Source organism: Cajanus cajan, chromosome 3 (genome assembly GCF_000230855.2).
Source record: "Cajanus cajan strain Asha chromosome 3, NIPB_CcT2T_4, whole genome shotgun sequence".
NCBI lineage: Eukaryota > Viridiplantae > Streptophyta > Magnoliopsida > Fabales > Fabaceae > Cajanus > Cajanus cajan.
Window position 1 is genome coordinate 27,453,598 of NC_138519.1, and position 13,198 is coordinate 27,466,795.

Consider the following 13,198-nt stretch of genomic DNA (forward strand, 5'->3'; position numbering starts at 1 on the left):
TGTTTCGAGTCCCCGCGCTCATTCTTTTAATGTTTCAAGCCTCTATGCTCACTCTATCAATCTTTCGAGGCCCCGTGCTCACTCTTTTATGTTTCGAGCCCCCGCGCTCACTATTTTATGTTTCAACCCCCCGCGCTTACTTTTTTAATGTTTCAAGCCTCCGTGCTCACTCTTTTAATGTTTCAAGCCTCTATGCCCACTCTATCAATCTTTTGAGCCCTCATGCTCACTCTTTTAATGTTTCAAGCCTCTATGCTCACTCTATCAATCTTTCGAGCCCCCATGTTCATTCTTTTATGTTTCGAGCCCCCGCGCTCACTTTGTTAATATTTCGAGCCCCGAAGCTCACTCTTTTAATTTTTTGAGCCCCAGTGCTCACTTTTTTAATGTTTCAAGCCTCTATGCTCACTCTATCAATCTTTCGAGCCCCCGTACTCACTTTTCTATGTTTTGAGCCCCTGCGCTCACTCTTTTATGTTTCGAGCCCCCACGCTCATTCTTTTATGTTTCGAGCTCCTGCGCTCACTCTTTTAATGCTTCGAGTCCCCGTGCTCACTCTTTTATGTTTTGAGCCCCCGAGCTCATCTCTTTTATGTTTCGAGCCCCCACGCTCACTCTTTTAATGTTTCGAGCCCCCGTGCTCACTCTTTTATGTTTCGAGCTCCTACGCTCACTCTTTTAATGTTTCGAGTCCCCGCGCTCACTCTTTTTATGTTTTGAGCCCCCGAGCTCATCTCTTTTATGTTTCGAGCCCCCACGCTCACTCTTTTAATGTTTCGAGCCCCCGTGCTCACTCTTTTATGTTTCGAGCCCTCGCGCTCACTCTTTTAATGTTTCGAGCCCCTGAGCTCATGTCTTTTATTGTCTCGAGCCCCCGCGCTCACTCTTTTAATGTTTCGAGCCCCCGTGCTCTTAACTCTCAACAGTTTGGAACCATGAGTCTACTATTTGCTTTTAGATCTTATATTCTCTAGTTTGTGCTACAATCTCGTGACTATCTTTTCTCTAATACATGCAACTTTTGTTTTAGACAAAATTGGAGTTTAAGTCTTTACTTATCTTCTACTACTATTATATGAAAACTCGTGTTACTCATATCATTTGGTAAAAGTTAAGTAAAGAGGGGAAACTGTAAACACTAATTTTATTCCACTAATTTTAATTTTTCTATTAATTTATTTCTCAAAAATTTCAAATTAAGAATTTGCAAGCTAGATTTAAACTCAAAAATACACAATAACCATAAATAATAAATAAAAACAATGAAATCAGAAAAGGACAAATAGAGAAGCCAAATCTTCCTCTGTATCAACAAATGTGTTTTGTAGCCAGTGTAACTTTTTTCCTTATCCTGTAAGGTTTCCATGTTAGTGTAAAAGTCTGGTTTTGGTGCCATGCGTAAAACAATTCTCGGAACTTCAAACTCGGCAAGCTGGCATTTTTTTGCAGCATGCTTCGGCCTGTATGCAGTTCTTCTATAAAGGAGAGAACAAAAGACAGAGAACGGGGGGACAGAGAACAAAAGATGGAGAACAAAGGACGGAGAACAAAGGAAAGTGAGCTCAAGAAGGAAGCAGGTAGAACGAGAAAGTGGAAATAGAAGTGTAACATCCTAAATTTTGTAACTATTTATCTATAAGTTTCTGCAAATTATTATATATATTAAATATTACGTAAGTTACTGTGAATGAAATTTATGTAGCATTATTTAACCAAATTTTCTAAATTCAATAACATGTATTTTATTATCTAATTTGATTGTTTCTCGGACAGCGTTGAGAGCACACTGTAAAATATGAGAAACTCAATTTAAGAAAATTTAAGTAATTTGTAACTTAAATAATAATTAATTGAGTGCAGATTAAGAATAAATACAGTTAAGAGAGAAAATATCTAAATTAAAATTTATATAAATTCTCTAAGGATTTAACAAGAAAAAATTATTCTGCTAAAATCTTAAGCTAGAAAATTGTGGAAAAATGTTCAAAAGGATATAATAATTTTATCATCGATATAGTATGCTTAGAATTATTAATAAAAATGTATAGTTAGGTGAAATTAAAATACAAGTCTCAACCAATTAAATTATGACACATAAGCAAATCCTAATTTATTTAATTAATATTAATTAACATAATTAAGAGATGATCAAGAGACAAAAGTTTGTATTTTTTAATGGTCAAGATTCTAATGATGATATTAGTATCTCAAAATTATAATTAATTTGTAAGATATTTTAATAATTCTACAATGTTCTAGAAAGTTCTACAGAACTCTCCAAAGTAGATATCTAATTACCAAATAATTAAATGGGTTGGAAGCTTAACTATTAAGATATTCAAATAACTCAAGAAAGTTTTATAAAATTCTACATAATAGAAATCTATAATGGATTAGATGCTTAACCATTAAGATATTTAAATAATTCTACAAAATTCTAGGATGTTCTACAAATTTCTACAAAAAAAGGGACACATAATCACCATATGATTAAAATGAATTGAAAACTTAATCATTAAGATAACTAAATAACTCTACAAAATTCTAGAAAGTGGACATCTCATCACCAAATTATTAAATAAATTGGAAACTTAATCATTAAGATACTTAAATAATTCAAGGAAATTCTAGAAAGCCCTATAAATATCTACAAAATGGACACCTAATCACTATGTTATTAAAATATCTTAGGAAATATCAAGAAATATCTACAAATCTAGAAGATTGGAGAATAGAGGTGGAGACTAGTATAAATAGGAGAAACCACACACCAAAAAGCTCACCAACAACCCTTAACAACTAGACATAAACCAATGCCAAAGAAACACCCAAAAATACTCTATCTTTTCCACAACCAAGGAGTAAAACAAGGAGTAAACAACTAAAATTTCAAGGAAAGGGGAAGAAAGGAAGAAGACAAGAGGAAGAAAAAAAAGTAAGAGAAGAAGAAATCAAGGAAATTAGGAAAAAACTAGCAAGCTTGGAGAAATAGGTATGGGTTAGATGTTTAATTTTATTCATGCCTATATAGTTTTAGAATAAGTATTGATCTTTACTTATAAGTTTTGATGCATGGAACCTTAGGTTAGTTGATATGGTTTTTGATTGTACATTTTGATAAATTTGATGTTTTAAGGTTGAATGTTGAAGTGGTTGATTGTTTATGATTGAATGTTTCTATTGAAATTGTTTAAATTAAATTTGAAGCGTTTGATTGAGAATAATTTTTGAAGTGATAGATTAATAGTGATTCATATTGCATATTGCATAATGTCATTTTTGAGTCAAAAGATTCTTGGGGGGAAAAGAAAAGAATTTCAAAAAATAAATAATTGGGAAATGAATTTTGTACCAAGGATATTTGATAGAAAAAGAACGAGTTTTGTAATTTTGAAATGATACTTTTTATGTGAATTCTTTTCTTTATGTTTATTATTTGAGACATTGGTGGCGAGAGATTGATTCTGATAGTGGGTACTGTCAAGGACAGTTGGCAGTACGAGATGGATAAAGAAAAGGATAAAGTGAGAGAGAGCTTGATATAGTTGTGAAAGTATGACTGAGGTATTTGTTTTATGCTACCAATGTCAGGAGATAGTAAACGGGGTTTGAGTAGAATGGGTAAGACGGGACCTCTGGTCTGGGGATAGACCTTTGGTCTAGGGAGTGTTTGGGCATGGGCAATCCCATAGATGGCCAGTCTTTATTGATTTTGTGTCGTGGTAGCCTGCCGGGTGCACTGACGCTCTGACTACTGTCTACTTGTTCACGTTTAATGGGGCATTACCGAATCACTGGACAAAGTGATGTTAAGCTCTAGCTTCACTAAACACTCAAAAGGGAAAATCTCCATGGAGTATTGAGTCAAAACGATTTTTAAAAGTATATTTTCAGTCAAAATCCGCATCTCATTCTCATAAGCATATTGCATTATTTGGGTTATTATTAATGAAAAATATTGTCAATTTGTTGTGTGTATTGATAATTGTATGAACTTGTTATGCACTTGTATGATTTGCTTGTGTGAGGCGAAATGGATGAAATTAAATGTCTAACCCCATAAATATTTTTAAACCCAGATATTGGAGATCTCATAATGCAAAAAAATTAGGTGTGCAGTTAGAAGGTCAGATGCAAAAATCCAGAGCATAGGATGGGGGGTTTTATTTTACTAAGTAGTTATAAAATGGTTTGTAATATCTATTAACTTGTATTGAATAAATTTCTTTTTAATATAAATGTCTTCATTTGTTTAAGCATCTTTTCTACATATTATACTAATAATATAAATATTAGTAACCATAAATAATTAGTTATGATTAGCATATGTAATTTGTAAAGGGGGTTATAAGAAGCAACGGGCAATCAAATCTGGGTATCAATATTCTCTCTAATCTTGTTCTGTATAGGGTCATTTTTTTTATTGAAAATAATACGTATCTGACCTTATCGTGAATCAATCACTTCCCCCTTTAAACCAACTGAAACACTAAGTCAAGGGTTTTCTACCCAGCAAGAAAAAATCTAGCCACAATAAAAAAGATGAAAACAAAATAAAAAAGAGTGAGCGAAATATACCAGGGAACGCAATTGGATTGTGGTTCCCGTGAGCGTCGCCGTGCGCCGCCGCCGGAGACGATTTCCGGGGCGACGACTACTCTCCTTTAATCTCTCCCCCACGCATCGAGGTCGCACGTCACTACGACGAGTCACTACACGGAAGTGCCACCACGAACACTGTCGTGTGCCATTATCGGAAGCAATTTTCGGTGACGTTGACATTACTAACTGCCAGCCTTCTCCTTCCCTTTTGCACGGTTGATCGCCCTAAGCACGACGACATTGTAGCAGTGAGCCACCGCGTCGTTGATATCCACAAAGAGAGGCTGCATGCGGAACCCTAGTGGAGCTCCTCTTTGCTCTTCGTTGCGCTTTGGTTGCGGGATGGTCATATGGCTAAATGTCATTCTCTTTCCTTTTTGTTTTTTCTTCCTTCCACTCTTTCACTCACGTCACATCAGGCCGCGTATGTGGGCTCGTCACGTCTCTTTTCTTTTTTAGCCCATCTTTTTTCCTTTCTACGTCCCTTTTTTTTTTTTAAGTATGCATTATATTAATGTTTTATGATAATTTTCCTTTTTACAATAGAAAGTAATATAGTTAATTGTGGTAGATTAAGTCAATGATTTATAAATGTCCATTAGGTTCTCTGATATATTTTCATTCGTTTAGATAATAATAATAATAATAATAATAATAATAATAATAATAATAATAGTTTATTATTTTAATTAATAATATCAATCTTCTCTAAAAAAGAGATTATTTTTATGTGGTATCCCCTTAATCTTAGATGATGATACCTATTTCTTGATTTAACAAAATTAGTCTAATTGATTTTATTTGATTAAGTTATTTTTTATAAATGTGCTAGGTATTTATAACAATAATAATAAAATTACGGTAATATTCTCTTATTAATATTAGTATAAATTATATCTATAAAAAAGAGATTATTTGAATGTGACATTCCTTTAATCCTAGAATTTAAGGATGTAAGTTGTGACAACTTATTATTATTATTATTTTATATTTAAAAAAACAAACAATTAATTCAAAATATGATTAAATATCAAGATATAGTATTATAATATTCAATATCAATATTTGAAGTTATTATATCAAAAATTTTATTGGAGGAATGGTTAATTAGATGTGACATCCTTTTAGCCTTTGAATTTAAAGTACAAGTTGCGACTTTGGTGTACACTTTAGTCAATTTTATATTTTTAGGGTGAATGAGCTGAGACAGTTCAAGAATCCTATATTTAACAAAAATAAAATTAATTAAAAAATATCAAACACATAAATATTTTCTACAAAAGAACTACGTGACTCTGATCCTTCATTACACATGAAGATACGTAGGAGCAAGCAATAAATTTTGTCGAGACAAAAAAATAAAAAAATATATTATTTTCCTTTTTATACAATAATAATAATTTTAACTTTTTTTAATGCATTAGTTAAATTAGTTAAATAAAATATATTTCATCATTTTTGTGAGATAAATATTTTATAAATTATAAATAATTTGTTTAATTAATTAAAGGTAATCGTCTTAGGACAAACGTTGTGAGGTGCTAATACCTTCCTCTCACGTAATCGACTCCTGAACTCAAAAATCTGGTTTTCGTAGACTATTTTCTAATTTATGGTTTTTCCAATGTTTTTTCCGTAAAAAATAACATTGGTGGCGACTCCCATTTTTTTAATTTATTTTTCGCCGTCCCTTCGCGATTTCGGTTGCGACATTTAGTTGTCCTATAGACGATTTATATTATCATTATTATTATATATTATAAAATAGTAAATTTTGTAATAATTAAAGTCTTTTTACACTGGCAACCAATTAGATCTTTTAATTGTGTCATGTCATTATAAACACATTTACTTTTAACAGTGACATGACACAATTAAAAGATCTAATTGGTTTCCAGTGTAAAAAAACTTTACACTGGCAGTGTATAGGTGATTCACTCTAAATTTAAACTCTTAATGATATCTCTATAAAATGAGCTCCCCAAGACTTGGTATTTATGCTCCAAGCCAAACAACAAGTTATCCTAGAGCATGAAATCCAACCAATCAAAGACCCCATTACCAAGTGATGATGACGTATTGTCGCAAAGGTCCATCTCCATTAACCCTACATTTAAAGAACAAGTGGATGATGTGTTGGGTTGGGCTCCCAACTATGTGACCAAAGGCCCAAATTTGGCAAGCCCATTTTTCTCACTAAACCTAAGTGGAGTAGGGGTCAATTGGAGGAAGTAGAGAGGTCTGAAACAGAGGAAAGACAGCAGCCAAGAAAGGGAGAGAGAAAAGTGAAATTCTGGTTTGCACTTATACAGATCAGCAAACTTCAAATCAAGATCGCCGTCAATCTGACCGTTGGATCGTCACAAAATTTGGAGGTAGCATTTATGACATACTCATCTTCATTCTCACCGTTCAGTTTTTCAATCCGATATCTGTAGGTGGAGAAATCGTGTGTGAACAGTAACTCATGTTTGCAAGTTCTTTTCAGCTTCTTGTTCTCTAATTGAAAGCCTTGTTGCTTTGCTGTATTTGCTGGCTGTAGGCACTTGTTTGTGTAGTATTTTGTGATTCTCTTGTATCCTTATTTGATCATAGTGGAGCTTGTTTACTGGCTTGTGCCCGTGGGTTTTTACTTCTCACATTGAGAGGGTTTTCCCACGTTAAAATCTGTGGTGTTGTTTGCTTGTGATTATTGTTGTTACTGTTGCCATTTGTTGTAGTTGTTGCTCCTCACAGATTCTCGCTAGTAAGGGAGATTGTATTTCCGCTGCGTTATTACTCTTTGCAGAGTTGTTATTGCATATTGGTTTGTTTCTCCCATCAGAGTGGTATCAGAGCTCCTGGTTAAGGGATTGTTTGGCTTGCGTGAATGATGGAGGCACATACAAAAATGATATCTTTGAATGGAGCAAATTATCACCTATGGAAGGGAAAGATGAAGGATTTTCTATTTGTGAAAAATTTTCATCTTCCTGTTTTTGCTTCCAGTAAACCGGAATCCAAGTCGGATGAAGAATGGGATTTTGAACATCAACAGGTATGTGGATTTATCAGGCAGTTTGTTGATGATAATGATTACAATTTTATTTCCAATGAGACACATGCAAGAAGCCTATGGGATAAGCTTGAGTCCTTGTATGCTTCCAAGTCGGGGACTAATAAATTGTACCTGCTGAAAAATTTTGTGGAGTTGAAGTACAAGGAAGGGACTCCTATTTCAAATCACTTGAGTGAATTTCAAGGACGCTATGATCAGCTAGCAGGAGTGGGTATAAAATTTGATGATGATCTATTGGGGCTATTCCTATTAAATTCTCTACCGGATTCGTGGGAGACATTTCGAGTTTCCATGATCAGTGCTACCCCTAATGGTGATATTTCTTTGCAAATGGCAAAAAGTGGTGCACTTAATGAGGAGATGAGAAGGAAGACACGGGGTACTTCATCTTATTCAGAAGTGCTTGTTACAGAGAACATGGGGAGAAGTCAGAAGAAAGAACAGAAGAGTGGTAGAGATAAAAGCAGGAGCAAGTCCATATCCCGGTACAAGAATGTGGAGTGTCACTATTGTCATAAAATAGGGCATATACAAAAGAATTGTTTTCTGTGGAAGAAAGAGAGCAAAGACAAAAAGGGTAAGCATAGAGAAAGAGATCATAATGATGGTGATCGTGTTACTACTGCTACATGTGGTGACCTTGTTTGTCTTCGTGATTATGATATTGTTAATCTTGTATCCGATGAGAGCATGTGGATAGTTGATAGTGGTGCTACACTGCATGTTACATCCAGGAAGGAGTTCTTCACATCTTATACTTCAGGTGATTTTGGAGTATTGAAGATGGGTAATGATGGGGTGTCTAAGGTGATTGGTGTTGGTGATGTTTGCTTGCAAACCAACATGGGAATGCAGTTGTTGCTTAAAGGAGTTAAACATGTTCCAGATGTTCGCTTCAATTTGATTTCTGTGCAAGTACTTGATGATGGTGGATATGATAACCACTTTGGTTCTGGAAAGTGGAAGCTCACCAAAGGTAACTTGATTGTAGCCAAAGGGGAGAAAAACTCTAAGCTTTACTGGACAAAAGCTTTGGTTGCTAAAGATAGTGTGAATGCCATGTATATGGAGTCATCTTTGTGGCACCGAAGACTTGGTCACATCAGTGAAAAGGGGATGAACTGTTTAGCCAAAAAGGATATGCTTCTAGGATTGAAGAACGTAGAGTTGGAGAAGTGTTCTCATTGCATGGCTGGTAAACAAGCCAGAGTATCTTTCAAGAAGTATCCTCCCTCCAGGAAGTCAGAGTTGCTTGAATTGGTGCATTCTGATGTCTGTGGTCCGTTGAAGGTAAAGTCTTTTAATGGCGCACTTTACTTTGTTACCTTTATTGATGATTGTTCTAGGAAACTATGGGTCTATGCTTTGAAGACAAAAGACCAAGTGCTGGAGAAGTTTAAGGAGTTTCATGCCTTAGTTGAGAGACAATCAGGCAAGAAGCTGAAATGCATTCGTACTGACAACGGTGGTGAGTATTGTGGACCCGTTGATGTCTACTGTAAATAGCATGGTATTGCACATGAGAAGACTCCTCATAAAACTCCTCAGCTGAATGGTTTAGCGAAGAGGATCAACAGGACATTGATTGAGAGAGTGAGGTGTATGCTCTCTGAAGCTAAGTTGTCCAAGCATTTCTGGGGTGAGGCACTGTACATGGCGGTACATGTTATCAATCTTAGTCCTGCTTTTGCTTTGAATTCTGAGGTTCCAAACAAAATTTGGTTTGGCAAGAATGTTAGCTATGATCATTTGCATGTCTTCGGTTGTAAGGCATTTGTTCATGTTCCAAAGGATGAAAGATCCAAGTTGGATGCGAAAACCAGGCAATGCATCTTTATTGGTTATGGTCAGAATGAACTTGGCTACAGGTTGTATGATCCTGTTGAGAAAAAGCTTGTTAGAAGTCGTGATGTGCAGTTCATGGAAGATCAAACCATTGAAGACATTAACAAGATGGAGAAGTCTACACCTAAGGAAGATGGTAATGTGGCTGATGTTGATCCAATTCGGTTATCAGATAATGAATTGGATACTAATGTTCATAATGATGAGAAACATGGTGATATTGATAATCAGCAGGTTAGAGATGGATTAGAGGTTCCAATTGGTGATGCTCAACATGAAGATGATATGGTACATGATGATGATCATGATGATGCACCTGAGCCACCACAAGTTCAACCCAGGAGATCTACCAAGCCAAAACAACCTTCTAAGAAGTACACTCCTAATGAGTATGTGATGTTGACTGACGAGGGAGAACCTGAATGTTATGAGGAGGCCATTGAGAGTGAAGAAAAGCAAAAGTGGTTGGATGCTATGCAGGATGAGATGAAATCTCTGCATGATAATCACACTTATGACTTGGTAAAGTTGCCTAAGGGCAAAAGGGCCTTAGAAAACAGGTTGATTTTCAAGGTGAAGCAAGAGAGCAATTCTACATCTCCCAGATACAAAGCCAGATTAGTCGTGAAAGGCTTCAGACAGAGAAAGGGTGTTGACTTCAATGAGATTTTCTCACCTGTGGTAAGAATGACGTCCATCAGAACTGTGCTAAGTTTAGCTGCTACTCTTGATCTAGAGGTTGAACAGATGGATGTGAAGACAACTTTCCTTCATGGTGATTTGGAGGAAGAGATTTACATGAAGCAACCTGATGGTTTCCTTATTGAAGGAAACGAAGACTATGTGTGTAGGTTGCGAAAGAGCCTATATGGTTTGAAGCAGGCTCCAAGGTAGTGGTACAAAAAGTTTGAGTCTGTTATGTGTGAGCAAGGCTACAAGAAGACTACTTCTGACCATTGTGTTTTTGTTAGAAAATTTTCTGATGATGACTTCATTATCCTGTTGTTGTATGTTGATGACATGCTTATTGTTGGGAAAGATGTTTCCAAAATTGACAGGTTGAAAAAGCAATTGGGCGAGTCATTTGCCATGAAAGACATGGGAGCTGCTAAGAAGATTCTTGGTATAAGCATCATTCGTGATAGAAAAGATAAGAAGCTTTGGTTATCATAGGAGCACTATATTCAGAACGTGTTGCAGAGATTCCATATGGAAAATGTTAAAGCTGTAAGTACTCCTCTTGCTGCTCATTTTAAACTGAGTGTTAAATAATGTCTTTCAAATGAAGTTGAGAAGATAAATATGAGCAGAGTTCCTTATGCATCTATGGTGGGTAGTTTAATGTATGCAATGGTATGTACAAGACCTGATATTGCACATGTGTTGGTACAGTCAGTAGATTTCTGTCAAATCCAGGTAGAGAGCATTGGAATGCTGTGAAATGGATTTTGAGGTATCTTCGTGGTACTAGTGGTTTGAAGCTTTATTTTGGAGGTGATAAACCTACTTTGGTGGGTTACTCAAACTCAGATATGGCAGGAGACATTGATTCTAGAAAGTCCACTTCAGGCTATTTGGTTAAGTTTGCAGGGGGAGCTGTGGCTTGGCAATCAAGATTGCAAAAGTGTGTAGCATTGTCCACTACTGAAGTTGAGTTCATTGCACTTACTGAAGAGTGCAAGGAATTGTTATGGGTGAAGAAATTCTTGCAAGAGCTTGGTTTTGTGCAAGACAAATACCTATTGTATTGTGACAGTCAAAGTGCTATTCATCTTGGTAAGAATCAAACTTTCCATTCTAAATCCAAACATATTCATGTGAGGTATCATTGGATACGTAATGTTTTGGATGCTAAGCTGTTGGAGTTAGCTAAGGTTCATACAGATGATAATGGTGCTGATATGATGACCAAGGCATTGCCAAGAGGAAAGTTTGAAGTTTGTTGTGAGATCGCCGGAATGGCGGTCACCTCCACATAGTTGTGAGGGGGGAGATATGTTGGGTTGGGCTCCCAACTATGTGACCAAAGGCCCAAATTTGACAAGTCCATTTTTCTCACTAAACCTAAGTGGAGTAGGGGTCAATTGGAGGAAGTAGAGAGGTCTGAAACAGAGGAAAGACAGCAGCCAAGAAAGGGAGAGAGAAGAGTGAAATTCTAGTTCGCACTTACACAGATCAGCAAACTTCAAATCAAGATCGCTGTCAATCTGACCGTTGGATCGTCACAAAATTTGGAGGTAGCATTTATGACATACGGATCGTCATTCTCACCGTTCAGTTTTTCAATCCGACATCTGTAGGTGGAGAAATCGTGTGAGAACAGTAACTCGTGTTTGCAAGTTCTTTTCAGCTTCTTGTTCTCTAATTAAAAGCCTTGTTGCTTTGTTGTGTTTGCTGGCTGTAGGCACTTGTTTGTGTAGTATTTTGTGACTCTCTTATATCCTTATTTGATCATAGTGGAGCTTGTTTACTGGCTTGTGCCCGTGGGTTTTTACTTCTCACATTGAGAGGGTTTTTCCACGTTAAAATCTGTGGTGTTGTTTGCTTGTGATTATTGTTGTTACTGTTGCCATTTATTGTAGTTGTTGCTCCTCACAGATTCTCGCTAGTAAGGGAGATTGTATTTCCGCTGCATTATTACTCTTTGCATAGTTGTTATTGCATATTGGTCTGTTTCTCCCATCATGATGCGATTCAGAGTGAAAAAGCGTCTAGCATGGCATCCAACCAAAGCTTCAACATCTCTCATGCACTTGAGAGTAAAAGAGCCTATTCACCTTTTGCATCCAAAGCAACCTCCAACCAGGACGGATCTAGGTAATGTCATACAGGGATGGTGGGATAGTCTCACATAGGGGTGGACAAAATGAACTGAACTAAACTAAATATTAGTTCAGACGAACTAAATTGAACTATTTTTTGTGTCATTCTAAACTTAACTATACTGCAATTTAAACTGCACTGAATTGTTATGATATTTTGAATTGAACAATTTTGACTCATTGATCTATCAAAATAGGACACATTTGCCAACTTTACTTTATTTTCCATTTTATTTAAATTTTTCAAAGAAAAAAATATAAAATTAAGTCAAACAAACTCAGTGAATTTTAAGCCTAAAAATAAGTAGTCCAACATAGCTCAATTTCTGTTAGGTTCGATAAAATTAATACAATTTTTTTTATCACTTTTTTTTTCTAAAGTTTTGGTTATTAAACTATCGAGTTAATCCATTAAGACATAACATGTTAGACACATTTAATTTTTATCCTTTTATAAAAATAGTTCAATTTTTATAATTCAGTTCAGTTTTATAGTTCAGTACAGTTAACTTTCTAACAGTTCAGTTCAGTTCAATTTTTTTTACAAACAGTTCAATTTTTTATAGTCAAGTTCAGTTCAGTTTTTTTTGTCCACCCCTAGTCCCACACCCCCTAAAAATAAAAGGCTTAATTCTCTTCCATCTTCAATAATTTTACAAATTTTATTATCAAACTTTCAAATTTTCAAAATTATATATTATGTCACTTAACTTGTAAATGTGTTTTTGGTAGAAGTTGTGTTCAAATCGACTCAGTTTTACTTCAAAACAATATAGTCTTGTTGTTTTTGGATTTCACACATTGAGAAGGGAAAACATATATTTTAATACTTTGAAATAGATAATTAAATACCTCATTTCACACATTTAGT

General features: G+C 35.4%; 1 protein-coding gene across 1 annotated transcript in view; it reads right to left on the bottom strand.

The window, feature by feature from the left end:
* LOC145955703 (uncharacterized) overlaps positions 1 to 4,951 on the bottom strand; it is a 29,775-nt gene extending 24,824 nt beyond the window's left edge. The window contains exon 1 of the mRNA XM_083070754.1: positions 4,579 to 4,951. The gene's annotated coding sequence lies outside the window, so the exon portion shown is untranslated. The remainder of the gene's footprint in view (positions 1 to 4,578) is intronic.
* Between the last annotated feature and the right edge of the window lie 8,247 nt (positions 4,952 to 13,198).